Source organism: Camelus ferus, chromosome 4 (genome assembly GCF_009834535.1).
Source record: "Camelus ferus isolate YT-003-E chromosome 4, BCGSAC_Cfer_1.0, whole genome shotgun sequence".
Classification (NCBI taxonomy): Eukaryota; Metazoa; Chordata; class Mammalia; order Artiodactyla; family Camelidae; genus Camelus; species Camelus ferus.
In genome coordinates this window covers 46904284-46923743 of record NC_045699.1, presented here as the reverse complement: position 1 = coordinate 46923743, position 19460 = coordinate 46904284, and the positions used below count along the sequence as shown (strand labels likewise).

The following is a 19460-nucleotide window of genomic DNA, read 5'->3' as shown; positions in this document are numbered from 1 at the left end:
TGCAAGTAGGAGGCACATATTTGTTACACTCTTCCCCCTCATGCCAATGCAGACATAACTAGTCAGTCACCACCTAGGCACTGTCTACTCCTCTGAGCCCATCTCTCCCTCTCCTGATATACTGGCCTTATCTCTGTTCCTTGGACATGCTGACTTCCAACCAAGCTTGCATTCTGCACATTTGCTGCAACCAGACCTCATGACTAGACCTATTTTGTCATTTAGGCCTCAGCTCAAATATCACCTCCTCACAGAGATTTTGGCTGACCCCCCAATCTAAGTAACATCACTTTCTCTGATTTTCTTGTCTGAAATATCATCATTTTTTAGATGTAGTGTATTTAGTTGTCTGCTTGTATTGCTGTTGTTGTGATTCCCTGAGTACAGAAGCCTCTTCTGATGTGTTCACCAATCCCCAGTTCCTAGAAGAGTCCTTGGTACTTAGTAGTTGCTCAATTAGTAGTATCTGAGTCATTTAATCAAGATGCATTTTTCTGCTGAGTCCAAATACGGTATTAAAATCCTTCCCATCACAGCATTAGGGCCATTTGCTACTAGCAATCAGAATTGAGACAAGAGATAAAAACTTTTTTATATACCTAACTTTGATTCCCCCATTTTACAGAAAGGGAAACTGAGGCCCAAAATAAGAGACATGCCTTCTCCAAAGCGAGCGAATGAGTGAGGGTCAGAGCTGGGACTGGTGCCACCTCCTTCCACCCTTTTGTCTTACACACCTTTCCCTACCACATAGCCATGCTGGAAAGAGTTTTTGTAAACAGTCAACCACAAAACAGAAGAGTAGGCCCCATTTGCTGCAGGAACTTGCCTATGAATTACACACCTAATTACCAGCTGCCTTTTTTCCCATTCTGTGGGTAGAAGTCTGATCACATGTAAGATTCTCCCTGTGTTTCCGTGGATACAAAGCGATCCTAATTTCAAACTCCCTTGTAAATGGCAAATGAGTGAACTTAATTTTAATAAAAACAAGGAAAATCATACGTGTGAACTTAATAAAATCTAATTTGGGCAATTTGGAGTTCATAAAATAATACCTTTATGTAAAAACTAGCAATTAGCTTTATGAAACAATACAGTGAATCTTTGGCATTGAGGAGGGTTGGGAGCCAGAAGACTCCAGGGATAAGAAATGTGACAATAATGTAGGAAAGCTAACAAAGCAGGGGTGCATGGTTCTCAGTGTTAGATGATTCAAGTTCATGACCACAAACTACCACTTTGCTCTGTGACCTTGAGCAAGTCACTTTCCCTCTCTAGACCCTGGTGTCCTTGTTTTTAAAATGAGGTTAGTAAAACCTACTTTGTCTAGTAGGATGGTTGTACAGACAGATAAGAAAATGAATGGGCAAGAGATTTGTGAAAGTGTCCAACAGTTGTTATTTCATCATCTCCCCCATCTACATTCTTCCCAGCAAGGAGGGGAAAGAAGGTTCATGGACAGTGTAACCTGGGACAGGAGATAAGGGGTGAAGTGGGCTGGAGAGCAGGTGTATAACCCTCCACATTCACCATGCGTTAAGGCCTCAGGGACCTAAGACAGGCTGAGAGGGGTGACTCACAGAGATAGTTTACAGGAACCAGAAGCAAATCCACAAGTCAGACTGAGCCTGGAGGATGTCCCAGTCTCCTGCCAAGCAGTCACTCAGGCCCCGCACATAAGTGCCTCTGACAGATTCCCTTCACATACAAGTCTTTTCAGGCAAGCTGTATCATTCCCATTTTACAGATGAGAAAAATGAACCTCTGGGAGGTGCTGTGGATAAACTCAGGCCCCACAACCAGGTGACCCAGTCCAGACTCAAGCCAGGTTTTCTGACTTCGCTCTTCAGGCTATTCACATCACCTCCAGGGGGTACAAAAGCACTTGACTGTGAGACTGAGCACCTGTTCTCTGTTGTGTCCTTTCTTCCCCAAGGACACTAGCAGCTTCTATCAGAACTGCCAGAGCCACATCCTCCCCAACCCCCCGCCCCAAAGTGTGTGGTCATCATCACAGAGGCTCCAGCAAGCAACGGCTTTTCCCGGTCCCTCTCCTGAGCAACCACCACTCCAGGCAGAAAGCAATTTTTCCTAGTGCCTTCCCAGAAGCAAAGTAGGTAATTAATTGCACTGAATAACACATTAAATGTACTAATAATTGGGTAGTCACAGCAAAATGATTACTTTGAAGAAATATTACCGATTCCCTGTTGTACTTAACATTTCTCCTTATTTATCATTACCATTTTAATCAATAATATTCACAATACTAATAAATCCATCTTAATTTTAATTGTGTTCAATTGGATGTACCAGTACTTGAGTATTCTGAGCATACTTCATTATTTGTATTAATTTAAGATCACTTAAAGGCAAATTATGGAGTTTGTGCTTTCAAGTGGGTCGGTAATTACTGACAAAGTTTCTCCAGATTCAGCATTTTCAAGCACTGAGGACGGTGAGGTGTCAGGCATCTGCCCTTTTCAGTTAGCACAGGGGTCAGAGATGCAGAAAATGAAGGAAGACTCTCAAAGCCACCCACTTGAATTAGCATATCCTGGCCTTTTGAAAAATGTTGGGGTCTCTGAAAGTATGATTAATAATAGCTCAGTGACTTTGCCTACGCTTATGCCACCTTGTCATGAATGCGGCACTCATCCATTCACCCATCAGCACCAGGGCCAACCCCACACTAGGCACCAGAAGACGTGGGGGGTCAGAGAAAGACGAGGTAGATAGTGTCCAGAGGTCCTGAAAGAGGTTCAGCTGAAGGGTGGCAGCAGTCAACAGACAGAATTGGTCAATAACAGGCAACTGAAAGGCTGAGAGAAGACCTCTAGAGCAGAAGCATTTTTCTGGGTCTTGAAATGGCTGGGAGTAGGGCAGCTGACTCCAGCCTTGGCAGAGAGCCAGCTGCAAGATTCCCAGCAGAATGAGGGTTTCTAGATGTGGCACAGAGGTGGCAGTAGAGAAGGACCAGAAGAAGAACGGCAAGGACAAAACTGCCCCTCGGACATGGCTTTGATTGGATGGTTGGGGGTTAGCAATGCCAGAGTGAAGGAGGAAAGCCAGGAGGAAGAAGCCAGGTGTAGGAGGTAAGAAGGTGAGTCTTCTTAGGCACAACTGAGCCTGAGGGGCCAGGGAGCAGCCAGGTGGAGACACCTAGCAGATGAAGCAGAGAAGCTAGCTAAAGCCCAGAGGAGTGGTCAGCACTGGGGAGAGAGGTCTGGAAATCCTCAGGAAGGGAGTCCAATGGGAGAGAAAGGTGACAATTAGAGCCCTGGCATCTGTAGGCCTCACCTCACAGGTATGTACATGCTAATGTTCACAGCACTGCAGTCCCTGACCCCCCTCGGAGCTCCCAGCCTAGGAAACTCCTCCCCTTCTCTGCCCAAGGTCTAGCATATAGGGCATATCTTTTGAGTCAGGTTGTACTGAATTGAAACTACACAACAGCTGTATTGTCACTGGCCCCATTTTGTGTGGACTTGCTGGTGCCTGAGGAGGTGGGTACAGGTGCTACCTGCCCGGAGCCGTGGTTCTGGGAGCTGTAGGTCTGTGTGGGCTGTGTCTCCATGGCCACTCCACAGAGCTGAGACAGTGAAGTTCTGGCACCTGCAACAATTTGCTAGGGTGGTTGCAACCAATGCTAATGATTTATAGAAACCTAGAACTTGTAGAAGGAGAGGAAATCATTGGGAAAGAGGCTCCACCTCCTGGTAATATTCAAAACCGACATTTCTTCAGCACTTTAAAGCTTATAAGCTCTGTCAGCTTTTTAAATCTCATTTAGCTCCAAACTTTGATCTGAGTGGTAGTTACCTGAGTATATGCATATGTAAAAAAATTATCAAGTTTACAGTTAAGATTCAGGGCATATTATTGTATGTTAGTTTTATGGCAATTAAAAAACAATAAAAATATATAAGTGGATAAATAACATCTCATTTCATCCTTGTAATCATCCTGTGCACTCAGCATCTTTGTTATCCACAAGTGAAAGAACCTGAGGGTGTGCGACTTGCCCTAGATCCAGGGCTAGTTTGCGGAATGACAGGGAAACTAGAATTAACTGGCATGAATCCCTCACATTTGATTTGGATGCTGGGGAAGATACTGACATGAACAGGGCTTAGAAGGACTGAGGAGGGAGCAATCTTGGTGCCAGAAGGCCCTGTGGAGGTCTTTGAGGCTGAGATCTGCTGTCTCCACCAAGCCCTTTTTTCCCTAGACCCAGGTTTGGCCTGGGAAGATATTTTTCCTGGGTACACATTCTGCTTGGATAGAAACTTGGGATGGGCAAAATTCTCAGCATCTCAGGAGTCCTCCAGGTTGCTCCCCACTGGTCTCTCAAAGCTCCTTTGGGAGTTTGTACAAAATGAATACTGCAAAAGAAAATCAACCTGAGGTTGCCAACAGGTTAGACGTCACACCTTATTGTTCATTCAAAAGGGAGCAGCAACCAAGCACCAGAATCTCCCAGGTCCTTGGACCTCTGTAAGGGAATAGGGCTGGCTACTTCCTTCTCTGCCTAGTGCGGGAAACAGACCCTTAAAGCAAACAAAGGCAATAGAATGTGAGAAGTAGAAGAATATACAAAGTGCTATGGGAATCTTGAGCGGAAAGTAACCAATTCTGCCAGGGAGAGTGCAAGGGGTGTGACTTGAGCTGGGCTTCTGAGTATAAATACAAGTTTAGTGGGCAGGAAGGAAGGATGTGCACTCCAGGCAGAGCATAAGCAAATACCCAGAGGTCGAAGAGTATCCAGTGAGGTTGAGGAGCAGAGCGGGGGACGGCTGGAAAGGAAAGGAGGGGGTCAATCACAAAGGGCCCAGGAGTCTGGTTCCTCTGCCTCTACCTGCAAGGACCCACTTGGGGTGCCTGTGGTCTCGGTGGACCCCTAAAAATGTATGCAATCCAGATGTGGCAGGCTTGTCTGTTCTTGTCCTTGTGCCAAGAGCCCCACCGTGACTTGCCTCACCCCAACGTGGAGCTGTCAAGTAGCGCTGATTATGCGGTTTATGGTGGTGCCTTTGATAACTTGGAAACTTTTCCCTCTGGGGTCTGAGAAAATTAGTCCACTTCATTTCTCTCCAAGTTTCTAGCCTCAAGGTGGGATTGAATCTCTGTCGGATATCAGCTTTCAATATGATGAATGGGCTCTTGGTTTCTGTCTTCATGTCTGGAAAGTCCAGATTCCCAGCTGGGGTGACTGATCTACCTCAGGAACATGGCATTTGACAGACACGAGGGACAGAGACTGACCCACAGCTCCCCGGGGATTGGGTTACAGACAGGACTCTGGCAACAAGGAAAAAAATAGCATCTTTTTGCTAAAACTAGGTACTCTTGAAACAGGATTCTACAAACTAGGCTCTACAAACTAGGGATTTATTAAGATAATAACAACTGACTCTGAAATAAATCACACTCATGGCTTTATGTTCTTTCTCACTCACCCTCCCCCATCCCCATTCACCCAGCCAACCTCTTCCCACTTAACCTGATGCATTCCAGGTAGGGCAGACAAAGGTCCAGACCTGTGGTCTGAAGATCAGAATTCAAGTCTCCTCTCTACCAAGTTTATTATGAAGTCTTAGGCAAGACTCCCTGAGAGCCTGTTTTCCTACCTGCAAAATGGATGTAAAAGCAGCTCCCCCCAGAGTTGATTGATTTATTCATGTGTTACTCACTGTACCCTTCTGTGCTAGACCTTGTTTTAGAGGCTGGGAACACAGGGGTGACTATAACCTGCCCATATGCTCTGGAGATCCAAGGAGAGAATAAATGTCCTATTGTTCTGCAAATTACACCATGGTGCATCTTAGGTACCAATATTAGTCCAGAGGTCTGACACTCAAAATACTCGTGAGAGAAAACCACAATCATGTTTAAGAGTAAAGGCTTTGGAGTTGGACCTGGGCCACTTACTGTCTGACCAGCATGATATCTATAAACTTTCTAGCCTTGGTTTTTTTCATCTGTTAAAAAAAGGTTTTTAAAAAAATGGGATCAATAACAGTTATTTTGGCTAAAGATTCTTTGAAGGAGGAGATGGGATAATGCACCTAAAGGAGTTTACATAACTGGCTGGTACCTAGTAAGAGGTCAACAAATGTTAAGATGTGGATGATGATGAGGATGATAAGGATGATGAGGATGATGATGATGATTTTAAAAGCATAATATCAAGCACAGCTGCCCCAAACCACTCGCCGTGCCTGGAAGAAGATGAGAGTCCATGAGCTGGGCATTGAGCAGTGCGCCTTGGGCGCCACATGGTGACATGGGTTTCTCTGTTTATCCCTGGAGGCTTCCTTTCGGCGTCTTCTTCCCAGCAGCTGCTCTGTCAACAGTCCATATGCCGCCTCAGCTACGGAGCAGCTTTCAGGATAGGGCTGCCAACTCCGTAGGAGAACTTCGACGAGGAGTTCAGGGGCACGCATACAGTCACCAGTCACTCCACCCCTGCTCCTCCAACCTCCGGAACCCTTCCTGGAAGCGGAAGTGGGCAGGGGAGCAGCAAGCAGCTGGGCCTGTTTCCTGGCAGGGTGTGCACGTGGCAGAGAGGCCAGCTGGAGGAACAGGAGGGGACAGATGCCATGGGGGCCCAGATTTGTTCCTACAGGAAGAATGCAAGGAGCTAATTGTCTCATTACCCAGGAGCGGTCTCTCCACAGCCCTGCCATGCCTTGTGGAAAGAATTTACCGATTTATGCATGTCAGAGTTGGTGGGAGGCTCCAGGAAGGAAGTGGGAGGCTGTCCTGGGTCTAGATTTCTTCTAAGCGTGTGCAGCAGAGCAAGTTCTAGCTCTGGGCCTCCAGGCCTTGAAAATACTGCTTCAAAAAATTGAACCAAGGCTCCACATCCCTTCAACTTACTTGATTGCTAGAGGGAACTCTACCTTGTGCCTCTGTCTCCCTCCTCATCACCCTTGACATGAATGCAGGCACATACACACCCTTTATGCCCTGTCACTGGTCATTTACCTTGAGTGGTGTTCTGGTTTCCAGTCCATTATTTAACATATGAAAGTACTTGGGTCCTGGACTGCCTCTTTTCTACGCTAATTCTCAGCCTTTGCTGTCCTGGTCCCCTAGCTCTGCACCGTCTCATGTACTCAGCCTTCTGTATCTATCCATCACCGCCAACACCATCCTTCAGGGCCCAGTTCAAACTCTGCCTCTTCCTTAGGCTTTCATTATATGTGTTTCCTGCCTTGCTACCTCTTATTTCAGACTGCTTGGTATTAAAAGAAAGTTAATTGACCTTCATTTACCTCCTTAGTTTTTACAGATTCCACCCACATGCTCCCATCTCTTCCTCATCCGTGACAGCCCTGTGAAGTAGGCACAAGGGTACAGTTCCCTCCACCTCACAATGCAATCAGATGGTAGATGCGAAGAATATTTACAACCCATTCCAACATTCTGTCTGCTTTAGGGGAGCCCTTGAAACATAGGAGACTAGACCTTACTTATATACCGGCCCTTGCAGACATAATTCTGAAGTCTCGGCCGGTGACTAGTGCTGGGATCACCCATTCCAGGCTCCTACTACCCATTAAGAGAATTCTGGCCTCATAATCTCACATCCAAGATACAGGACTGCATGTTAAGAGAGATACAGCTATTGTGTGTTTAGCCAAATAGAAAGGGTTAGTTTTTTCTCACTTAACAAATCTGTATGGTCACCTCATAGCTGCAAAGTGGCTGCTCACGTTCACATTCTAGGAGAAAACTGGGGAATAAAGGAAGTAACACAGTGGAAGGGGCAGCACCCACATCAGGAAAGCAAAAATTTCCTGCAATACCCAACAGACTTTCACTTACACTTCAGTGGCCAGAACGTGTCACACAACTACCCTCAGTTGCAAAGGAGGCTAGGAAATGTCATTGATTAGTTGGGCATATTGCCACCCCAAACAGTTTTGGGATTCTGTCAATACGGAGGAAAAGGAAATGACACGAATGTGTGATTGTGACTTAGATGTGTCTTCCTCACTTAGAGAGCAGGCTCCATGAGATCAGAGAGCATGTGTGTTTAGACCCACAATTGTGTTGCCAGAATCAAGTGTGGTGCCTGGCACACAATGAGTGCTCCATAAATATGTGCTAATTGGTGGAATGATTAAAAGAAATGACTAAAATCATCATTCTCAAAGCCTTTTAGGATGTAGATGGTCTCAAATGCCAGCCCCCTAGAACTTCTGTCAACTCTTCCATATATGCCATATTTGCCGGATCAAAGGCCTCTTCCCCTCCAGTTCTGACAGTGTCCCCTTGTGTTCTCTGCATGTCACATGGGTAACCTCTAATGCCCATTCCCAGATCACAGTAAATCAAATTGCAGCAGTTCATTCTGGGTTACCTGGAATGTAGGCTCCATATTTTAGTTCATTAATTAATAGCTGATTATGAAACACAAGATAAAGAATATCCAGCATTGGTACATATCATCTGTTATTTCAAAGATGGAATCGGGTGTGTCTGTGCATAATGACTGACTGGAATTCAAGTTTGTAATGCAAGTGTTTATTGCTAGATACATATCATTTTGAGGAAAAGGTGATTTATTTTTACCTCTTGATAGAAAGATACCTGCGTAGATAAAGAAATGCCATCTTCATAAAATGCTGCAAATTTGATAAATGAATAGAAGCATAAAATTTAGCCCGAAGTGCTCTAGGATGAACAAGTTTTAAAACAGTTAAACATTTTTTAATGACAATAAGGCATCAAATCAGATATAGAAATGTTTTTAAAAGGATTGAGTTTTAGATGAACTGTTTTTAGGGGAAAAAAATAGAACTGGCTTTAGTTTAATTAAGCAGAACCTCCAGGAACTGGTCGTGTGAGCTCTGGAAGGCTGGTACAGCCCAGCCCAGAAGAGGTGAGGTTTGTGATGGCCTCTGGGTTCTGCAGTATCTCCAGAAACAGGGTTGGAGCCGGGGATTCTGTGTATTCTTCATGACATATGGCAATGTTGTTAACCTGACCCATTAACAGCACTTGGTTACAGTCTGTTCAGGACTTCATTGATTCCTCAGACTCTTGCTCCTTTGAGATAACAGAAATGCAGCCTTATTAGCCTTAATTTAAGAACCTTGGTTTCTTATCAATGCAATAAGAATAAAAGCAACTTTTCTAGAAGTCTGCCTTTTCAGTGTGGCTATAAGGATCACATAAGAGGAAGAATGTGAAAACATGATATAAAAGGTAACATCTTAAATCTGGGAGAGGGATTTTTAGGGTCAATAATGACTTTCATGGAGAACATCTCAACGGGATTGTTTGGTTTGGGGATTACATTCTCAGCACTGAGCACAGGACGTCCAGCAGATATCCACGGTGTGCAGGTTTATACTCATTTAGACTCAAATAAGAAAGGACTGTTGACATACTAACAGGCTATGTGACGCCCAGGAGTCTGGAAATCTGAGCTCTCATTCTGCATCTGACACTTTCTTGCTCTGTGACTTTCAACTAGTTGCTTCCATCCTGTAAACCTAAATCTTCTCATCTGAAAAATGGATCTAACTGTTCTCTGGGGACTCTTCCAGCTATAACTTGGTAATTCTGATGCTGCAGAACCCAGAATCCCAGCATGGGGTAGGATTGGGAATGGTTGAGTTGTATATCCACCCCAAGACCCTCTGCGGCCCTTTTTAGCTGCCCCTACCCTGCCTGTGTCAGTGTTTCTCCAGTGATTTTCTCTAGCCCCTCGGTGCTACTTCTCCGACTCAGAACCTTCCAGAGCCCCTGAGCCAAGGCTGAAATGCCACCTCTGTCTCAAGCTGTGTGGGAAGGTTGCTGCCCACCAACAGTATGACTGAGAGGGGTCAAGGCGACGTTCAGGACTTCATCAAAGCAGCTCTAAGAGTGCGCAAACAGGTGCTGGCTTGTTAAGAGAAGTAATTTCTATGTCTCCCCACTTCGACCACATTAGTCATTCAAGTGCTGAAGAACAGTGTAAATTCCTGTCATCCTGGTTTATATGACCACTAAGATTTATTCTAAGTGACAGGTCATTAAGGTTTCTTCTCTTTATTTTTTTTCTTGGATTCACTGAGAACTCATATTTCTGCTTCATGTTATGGACTGCTAACAGCTCTGTTTTTGGTCAGGGAGTCAGCAATAAATCTGAATTTAATAAACTGACAAAAGATCGCTATCTCAGAGACAGTCTCTATTCTTCATCTCCTTTTATAAAACACTTTTGTATTGAGACATCTTCCACATAAAAACCACATTTGCCATCTAAATATTCACTTCCCCCGATAGATGTTTTGCTGTCCCAAGGCTGACCATATAATTACAGAGTATTAAGAGTCAGAGGCCTAATGACAATCGCAGTGGGTAGGGAAAGGTCTGAACTCCAGGGTCTGCCAGTCCCCAACTGTGTGACCCTGGCATGTCAGCAAATCTGAGCCTCAGGCTCCTCATCTAGAGAATAGAAATCATAGTCTTCATCCTGTCTGCTTTTTTTGGTACCAGAAAGATTAGATTCAAACGAGGGCAGGATGGGAATCACACAGCTCTGTGCAGCTGGGGAGGATTATGATTGCTTTGTTAGTTTTAAATTTTCAGCTTGTTAGTGCTGGGAGCGTCTTAGAGCCTTCACTTTTCAGTACAAAAATTGAGGTAGCAGCAAACAGACTTCCACCCCCAGGGAGCTGACTCCCCTTTCTGGTGTTCTTTCAGCTACACCACACTGTGCCCCCCAAGTCCCACCCACTTGCTCTAGGCACAGAGCTTAGCAGTAGCGGTCTCTGGAGTTTTCTGGGAAGCCTCAACCGGCCGCAGACTACCTGGCCACGGAAAGGCTCTAAGAACTTTCCGGCTGAGGCTACAGTCAGCACCACCCTGTCTTTGTCCACCTCCTATCCAGTTGTGAGTGCTCTGAAGGGCAGTTCTTCCACAGAGTAGGCATTTAAGAATGACTATTTGAGTGGATTTCTAATTATTTCATAGGGGTTGATGTCCTGGCTAAACTCCAGAGAGCATTCTGGTTGGCTGGGAGGCATCCGTCCTAAAATCTTAGCATCTCTTCCAGAAGTGGCAACGCTATCCTAGGAGATGAAAGTCCAGCCCCTTTCTTACTGGGACTTTCAAATGTACCCTCAGAACTTGGACAACTCCACTTCCCCAAATTGTAAAACTTTTAGAAGATTAGCATGCAAATAAATACTCCAGCTCTCTATAAACTTCTGTCTTCAAACCCTCTATAAACTGCTGCCTTCAAGCCCTCTATAAACTCCTATCTGAATTTGTAAATAACAACAGTATAAGGATTCTCCAGTAAACAGTGAAGGCAGAAATGTGTAGATATTTCCAAGAGCCTATTCCTACCTAGTTGAGCAAAGCTATACTGTGTGCTCTGTCACCCTTTTTACTGTTTTGTAACCTCAGCCATAAACCCAGAACAGTCCTTATTTACTAGTTCTTTCCCTGCATCTTTCTGTAGTCTCTAACCAAAATTTGATGCAAATGGTGGAAAAATTAAACTCTATTGAAAAAAATTAGGAAGCTCTAAAAATAGAGCTGTTTTTGAAAAATAGAATGGGCTTCCTGAGCAATAGTGAGTCTCTCAGCACTGGAGGTATGCCAGCAGAGACTAAAAGAGTACCTGCTGAATGGTCTGAAAAGGAATTCTTAAAATCAGGTGGCAAATTGGGTTATACAACCTCTAATTCCCTACAAATCAGAAATTCTGGGAATCAAAAAGATGTCCGTTAACTCAAAGCTCTTCTGAAGGCCTGGTCTGAGCCAGACTCTGTGCTGGGAGAGATGAAGTAAACAGCCCTTGGGAACCCTCAGTGAGATCCCAGCTTTGTGAGAAGACAGACGAGCCAGCAATTAACTCAAGTGCAAGGCAAAATGATGCAAGTGTTAGAGAGAGGTAACCAACAGCAGGCTGTAAGTGTGCAGAAGTGGCTGAGATGAAGAACCACCTAGGATTGGAGAGGGTTCCCCATAGCCTGCTTCCTTGGGCTGGAGGGCTCTACCTATGGGGAAACTATCCACATGTAATAATATGTTTTATTGAGCACTTATTTGGAATGGCACCTAGCAAGTTGTCAGTTAATCTGTATAATAGTCCAGTGAAGTAGACACTATTCCCCCATTTTATGTATGAGGATATCGAGGATAGAGAAGTTAAATGATGTGCCCAAGGTCACACACCCCAGGAAGAGGTCAGCCCAGCACGAAGCCAGGTGGTCTGCTTTCAGCCATTGATCTCAATGCTGTTTTGTTTCCTGGGCTAGCTCCTGTCACTCTTCAGGACTCAGAGTCCCTACAAAAACAATGAAGCATTTGGATCAGGATCAGGATCAGGCCCTGTGTAATGCCCAGTATCCTGGAAACCCCAGGAATGGCCTATATTCCCCATCCAGGATGGGGCTGGAAGGGATAGAGGGCTTTCTTGGCCAGGTCAATGCTGCATTCAACCCCTTGGGTGAGGGCTCCTGGGCCTTGAGCTCCATGGTACCTCAGAGAGGCTCCTCACACATGACTTCAGCCTCCTAAAGCTGCCCATGAATCCAGAACAGAGAAGGGAGGCCTCACTCTGGGGCTCTGCCTCACCATGAGGTCCAGATACCACCAGGAATCATCCATAAATTCCTCTGGTTACAGATGGAATTAGGTCTGGTTTCCCAGAGTCAAGTCATGACAGGAGAGAGATCTTCACAAGCCTTGGGAGGGAGGGCCAAGCTAGGAGTGCCTGGTGCAGGGAAGAGGCTCCCATTAATGCAGGCAGGCATAGGGCCAGGTGAAGAGAGAGCTGCAGGTGAGCTATGAGGACACCAGGCAGCCCATGGTCCTGGGTCAGCCTCAAAGGGAGTAGAGGTTTATGAAGTCAGTTTAGCTGAGCTGGAATTGTGTTTCCTGGAATACCCTTCTCTTCTTAGTTCCAGGTTAGCTTTGGCAACAGGAACATTCTGCATGAAATTTGGCAGGTGGAAAGGAAGCAGCAGCCCCCTTCTTTCTCATGCTCACAAGGGCAAGGCATAAGGCCTCACCCACCTTGTTGCTCTTCTGCTGGCTCGCCTGGGTGGTGGTGCAGCATCAGGACCCACAGCACCACCCCCCACCTCCTGCCAGTCCTGCCCCTTTTACTTCCTGATTCCCTGGGCCAGCTGAGGGGTTTGCTCCAGGAGGAAAAGCAAAACTTTTCCTGTAAGTCATTCCTGTCATCAAAATTGGAGTCTTGAAGGAAGTGAGACACCAAGTCAGTTCCAGCCAGTCCCTTGGGTGCCAGCCCATCCTCGCAAGCTCCAATTTGTCCTCGCTTCCCTACTTTCTTCCCATCATTCCTTCCCAGCTGCCTGCCCTGCTGACTTCAGGCTCCAGCACCAGACATAGAAGTAATACCCTCACTTAGACTGAGCAGTTCCCACAATTACATACAGTCAGAGCCCTATTATTAACCCCTTATTGTATACATCTTGCTAGTGACCTGATGGTGATCTAGCAATGCTGGTTCTGAAATTAGACTTTTTTTTAATGGAAAAAACCGAAAATTTCCTCTGTTTTTAGGATATATGTTGACTTTATTGATAAACAATTTATGAAAGAGTTTATCTTACTATCAAGATAATAATTTTTATTAACAAAATTGAGTAGAAGCATCAGATTATTAGCTCTGCTATGCCAGGTCATTTCCATTGGCTGTCATAGGGAGGAGAGGGGAGTCAGAAGATGGTATGAGAGAAGAGAGGACCTGGTGTATATCCTAATCCTGTACAAAGATATATAACCATATATAGGATTTTTTGTTGTTTCCCTTTTTGTAAAACTGGATTCTTATTAAAGACATTTCTCTATAAATTCTTTTTTTTTTTTTCACTGAATGATACTTTTTGGTCATCCCTTCAGGTCAGTGGATATAGAAGTCATTCATTCTTTTTTTAATGACTGCACATTTTCAGCTCCCCCCCCCCCCCCCGCAAATAATGCTACATAAAACATCCTTGTGGTATTATATTATGTGTTTCTTTAGGAAACCCTTCTGCTGGGTCAATGTACATATATATCTTAAATATGAGTAAATATTGGTAGATTATTTTCTGAGAAGGATGTGGTCATTCATATTTCCACCACCAGTGTAAAAAAGTAACCATTTTCCCACATCTTCACCAGAAGTTGGCATTTTAATTTAAAATATTTTCTAGTTTTATCATTGAAAAATGGCATCATATTATTGCTTTAGTTTGAATTTTCTTGACAATTTTTGAGGTTAAGCATCATTTCTAGTTTATTTGGTCATTTAGGGTAAAGATCTGTGATGTATGCAACTGATTGTCAAGAGTGTCAGAAAAAAAGTGTGTGTGTGTGTGTTTCATTTCTCAGTCTGAGAGATTCTACCCTGAGGAATAGTGTATACCTCAGAAACCACTGCAGTATCTTTAGGGGAAATGACACTGTAAATGCCTGGAGTATAACACAATACTCTCCCAAGTATTTTGAGAGAGAGAATGAGAGAGAATATGAGAGAGAATGATAAAGCAAAATGGTAACAATAGATGAAGCTGGATAAAGAATTTATGGACGTTCTTTTTCCTCTTTGTGAAACTTTTTTATAAATTTAAAATTATTTGAAAAAAAAGGTTTTTAAAGACATTTAAGGCTATGTATTTTCATCAGAATATAGCTTCAATTGAAAAAGTTTTGGTATGAAATGTAATTTTTTATTACTTTCTAGATAATTCATACTTTCTTTGATGCAGTCATAATTTAGAAGAACATTTTATAACGTCCAAGTAGTTAAAATATTTTCATTATCTTTATATTGGTATTCAGTCAGAGAGTGTGGCTTATAAAATTTCTACTTTTAGAATTTTATTAAGGTTTTCTTTTTGGCCAGCTACATGATTGATTTTTAGAAATACTTCAGGGTTCAAAAAAATGATGTGTTGTTTCTATTTGTAGAAGTATGAGTTTTCTATCTGTGTCTTAATTTGAAATGTTGATGTATATTTTTGGTTGTAATCATATTGTCCAGGTCTTTTTTGGTTGTATTTTGTTTCACTTACTCCCAGTTATGTCAGTTTCTGAAAATGGCATATTAAAATCTCCCACTAAAGCTATATTTTAAAAATCAAATTCTCCTTGTATTTTTTCCCAACTTAGTTCATTAACTACAGATAATTTTGACACAACTTGAAAGACATCATCAACTTCAGTGATGGTCTCCAAGGCTTTAATTTAAAAACCAGCACTTATTCAAACGCATCTCTAACCATATATTGTGCACAGGGAAGTAGCTATATTCAGTTCCTGTCCTCTGTGGATTCATCACAACTAAAAACAGAGTTGTTACTGGCTCTTTTAGAAAACTTTAAGTTTGATATCATCAACAATATATCAATTTGACACTGGACTATAGAACAGAATAGAAAAATATCCCAATATTTTATCTCCAATAATTCTTGGAAGTATCCCAAATGCAAGATTGAGGAGACTATCTCCATTGAAGGAACTTTTTTAAAAATTATTCTTTGTGATTAAATGAGCTATTTCATGTAACAGTTTCCCTTTTGTGCATTTCTAATCCAATAGCATACGTTATAGGCAAATCCAATTTGTAGAAAAACCCACTGTCTTTTTAATTAGGTCAAGAGGATTTTACCTCAATGTTACTCAGTTTGAGAGACTCTTAAGGCATACTTGCTCTTCATTTTTAAACTACTGATGCTAAGGAAGCTGGACTTCTCTTTTGCAATATGTTAAAATCCATATGTATTAGTTATCTATTGCTGCATAACAACAACAACAACAAAACAGTTCTAATTTTTTTGCCCATGTACATCTTGTGATCTTTTTGCTTGATGACTTTCAGGACTTTTCTTTATGTTTATAGTCTAATAGTTACATTAGAATATGTCATAGAGTTGACCCTTATGAGTGAATTTTCTCAGGTACTTAATAGTCCCTTACAATATGTGGATCCTGATCTTTTATTTCCAGAATATCTTCTTTTTTTCCCCTCATTATTTTCTTTTTTTAATTGAAGTATAGTCAGGTACAGTGTGTCAATTTCTGGTGTACAGTACAATGTCCCAGTAATGCATGTACATACATATATTTGTTTTCATATTCTTTTTCCTTAAAAGTTATTACAAGATTTTGAATACAGTTCCCTGTGCTATACAGAAGAAATTTGGTTTTTTTATATATAGTGGCTAACATTTGCAAATCTCAGACTCCCAAATTTATCCCTTCCCACCCTCTTTCCCCTGGTAACCATAAGATTGTTTTCTATGTCTGTAAGTCTGTTTCTGTTTTATAGATGAGTTCATTAGTGTCCTCTTTTTTTTTTTTTTTAGATTCCACATATGAGTGATATCATATGATATTTTTCTTTCTCTTTCTGGTTTACTCCGCTTATAATAGTGATGTCTAGGTCCATCCATGTTGCTGCAAATGGCATTATTTTTATCCTTTTTATGGTTGAATAGTATTCCATTGTATAAATGTACCAAACGTCTTTATCCAGTCTTGAATTATCCTCTTCAGTGACTCCAATTATATATATTGTTTCTTCTTTGCCTTTCTGTCTATCATTTCAACTACTTTCTCCTTGATCCTTTTTGCTTCTTTATATTGTTTTCATTCTCTTGGTCATTTTCCTGACTTTCTTCAATTTCCTTAATTACAATTTCATTTTAGTCTATTCTTTCTTGGGCACCTTCTCTAATTCAAGGATGTCCCTTTATGTCCATGTGTCACTGCAGAATATCTTTAAAAGATGGCTTTTATTTTTGGAGATTGCAGAAGGAATTGTGTGTACTCTGATCATTTGACTCTCTCTTATTTGAAAGACTCTAAAATGTCGCCTTTGCTTCTTTTCCCCATTATTGTCGAATCTCCAAAAACCATCTCTCCCAACCTTTTTACAGTGCCTTTTGAAAACAGCTACCTGAAATAGCATACAGTTTTACATTCCTTCCTTATAGCAGGTGCTCTGGGGTACCAGGATGCTTTTTCAGTATTTTCTCAACTCAGAGTAGACTTTATCTTTCTGGGAGTGATTTTAGATCAAGCATAGACCTGCCACTATCTACCCTCTTTACTCTTCCATGTAGCATTTCCCCTACTGCCCTGGTTCTCCATGAATGCTAGTGGGCAAGACATGAGAAATAATTTTCTGGCACTTGTTGTTTTTTTCTTTATCTACTTGTGGGTAAATCTGAAATTTGTGCATTCTCTTTCTTCTGGTTATGCTGAAGACATAGATTTTGTGTGGTTTTATTTATACTTCTTGTTGTTCTCTATTGTTTTTGAGAGATTCCGGTTTTTTTGGCTATAATCTTAGCTACTCTTAAGGCTAATTTAGAAAGATTTCTTGGTATATCTTTTAACCATAAAGATTTCATTAAGCCTTACTTCTTGGAGTTTTCACTGAGTACATTAGCTATTTTGTGTTTTCCAGACATAAAATTATGTGATAATAGTGAATGTTTTCAAATTACATGCCCTTCAACCCATAGATTCTAATAATGCCCTCTCCTAGGAGGCATCCTTCACTCTCCACACTCCTTGTCTTCTGAGAAGCTCTATTCCAGCTATTACATAAATTTATATAATGTGGAATATGTAGGTAATATGTTACAGGGACCCTGAAGTAACCAACAAGGAAACTACTCAGAATGACATGTCCTAGATCCAAAGGATTTCATAAACTTTCCCTGACTTTAGGCAGGGAAAATATGACACTCTGTAAATGTAGGAAAAGGGATGGTTCAGATCAAATTCACACCTGCTCTTCCCAGCACCCGAGGGTTTGAGCATCATGACACAACTGTTTAGATATTGTTATGAGAGAAATAAAAGCAGAGATGATTTTAAAAATTGAAGGTGGTAAGAAAATGATGAATATTTCACCTTGGATATATGTATGGGATAAGTCAAAAAATAGCATATATATCTTTTGTTCTCATATACTATAACTTTACATCAGTGTATACACATTAATAACTGGTAGGTCACTTTAGACTTAGCAACAAATAGATTCATGAGCAGTTTTGCAAAATTCAACCTCTTTGTTGATGGAGGAGCTTCAGGATGCTGTTCAGTCTGTGAGAATTGTTTCCATTTTTCAACCATCTATTTCTATACTTTTTCTTATGATCTCTTATCATAAAAGGTGTTTTTCAAATGCTACAGAAGAGATCAAAAGGATTTTTGGAACACTGGGCTACAGGTCGAGCCCACAGACTATCAGGCAAAGTCCTGTCATACAACTGTTTCAGACACACTTCATTTGGCTTATACCGTCTGTCTACCACGGAACCAAACCTAATGAACCATACCTTTGACTCCTCTTCAACCAGAACTAACAATTAGCTATTGGAATTGACGGTTATGCAAGTTAAAATCCCAGCTGACAAACACTGAGGTTTTTGTTGATGGTGATGGTGGTGGTGGTAGTGGTTGCCTTGGTTTTCTTTTGGTTTATTTTTGCCTTTGAAATTTAAAAACATAGTTATGGACCTGGACTTATGATCCTCAGGTATGAGGTGTCACCTGGGACCTTATGCCCACACTGTTACTCTGTCTTCCCATGATGGTTATTACATTATAGGTTATTACAAGATATTGAATATGTTTCCCTGTGCTATACAGTAGGTTCTTGTTGTTTATCTGTTCTCTATATAGTAGTATGTATATGTTAATCCCAAACCCTAATTTATCACCCCCCTACTCCTTTCCCCTTTGGTAACCATAGTTTGTTTTCTATGTCTGTGAGTCGATTTCCAGCGACCTGCTTTTTAAAGTAATGGTTATGGATATTATTCATTTTATTATTGTGAACATCTTTACATATTTATACATATAAACCTACCTCATTCATTATAGGGCCAAGTAGTATTCCATTAAGTAGGTACACATATTTTATTTATATAATCTGCTCTGATTGGATATGTAAGATATTTCCAAGTCCTTCTAAAATGACAGTGACAATTCTATGCATATATGCATTTGTGTGCACTTCTGTTAGCATTCTCTAGAATATGTGAATATCTCTTCCTTCACTATTTAGTGTAATAAACAAATTAGAACCTTTTGCATACATCTCTGTGCAAAAGTGTAGTATTTCTAAGAATATAGCCTTTGAAGCAGAATTGCTGGGTCAAAGGGGATGAATATTTTTTAAATTTTACTGCCAAATTGCCTCCTAAAGATCTTACCAATTTATATACTCTCACCAGTGAGCACTCAGATTGAAAAAAAAAAAACAAAAAAAACAAGAATTACTGAGTCAACTTTTTTTCAGGCCCTTTCTACAAATTGGCAAATTGCCTTCCAGAAAGCTTCTACCATTTTACACTCTATCAGCAATAAATGAAAACACTCATTTAATGCCCTAGCCAACACTAAGTATTATTAACTTTAAATTCTAACCAAGTTTAATGTGTACGCAATTATAAATCATAATTTTAGTTCATTTT

The 19460-nt window shown here is 41.7% G+C and overlaps 1 protein-coding gene across 5 annotated transcripts in view; it reads left to right on the top strand.

Annotated features, from left to right (window-relative positions):
• The window catches only part of ALG2 (ALG2 alpha-1,3/1,6-mannosyltransferase), a 523116-nt gene that overhangs the window by 425288 nt on the left and 78368 nt on the right, over nt 1-19460 (top strand). The gene's annotated exons all lie outside the window — the stretch shown is intronic.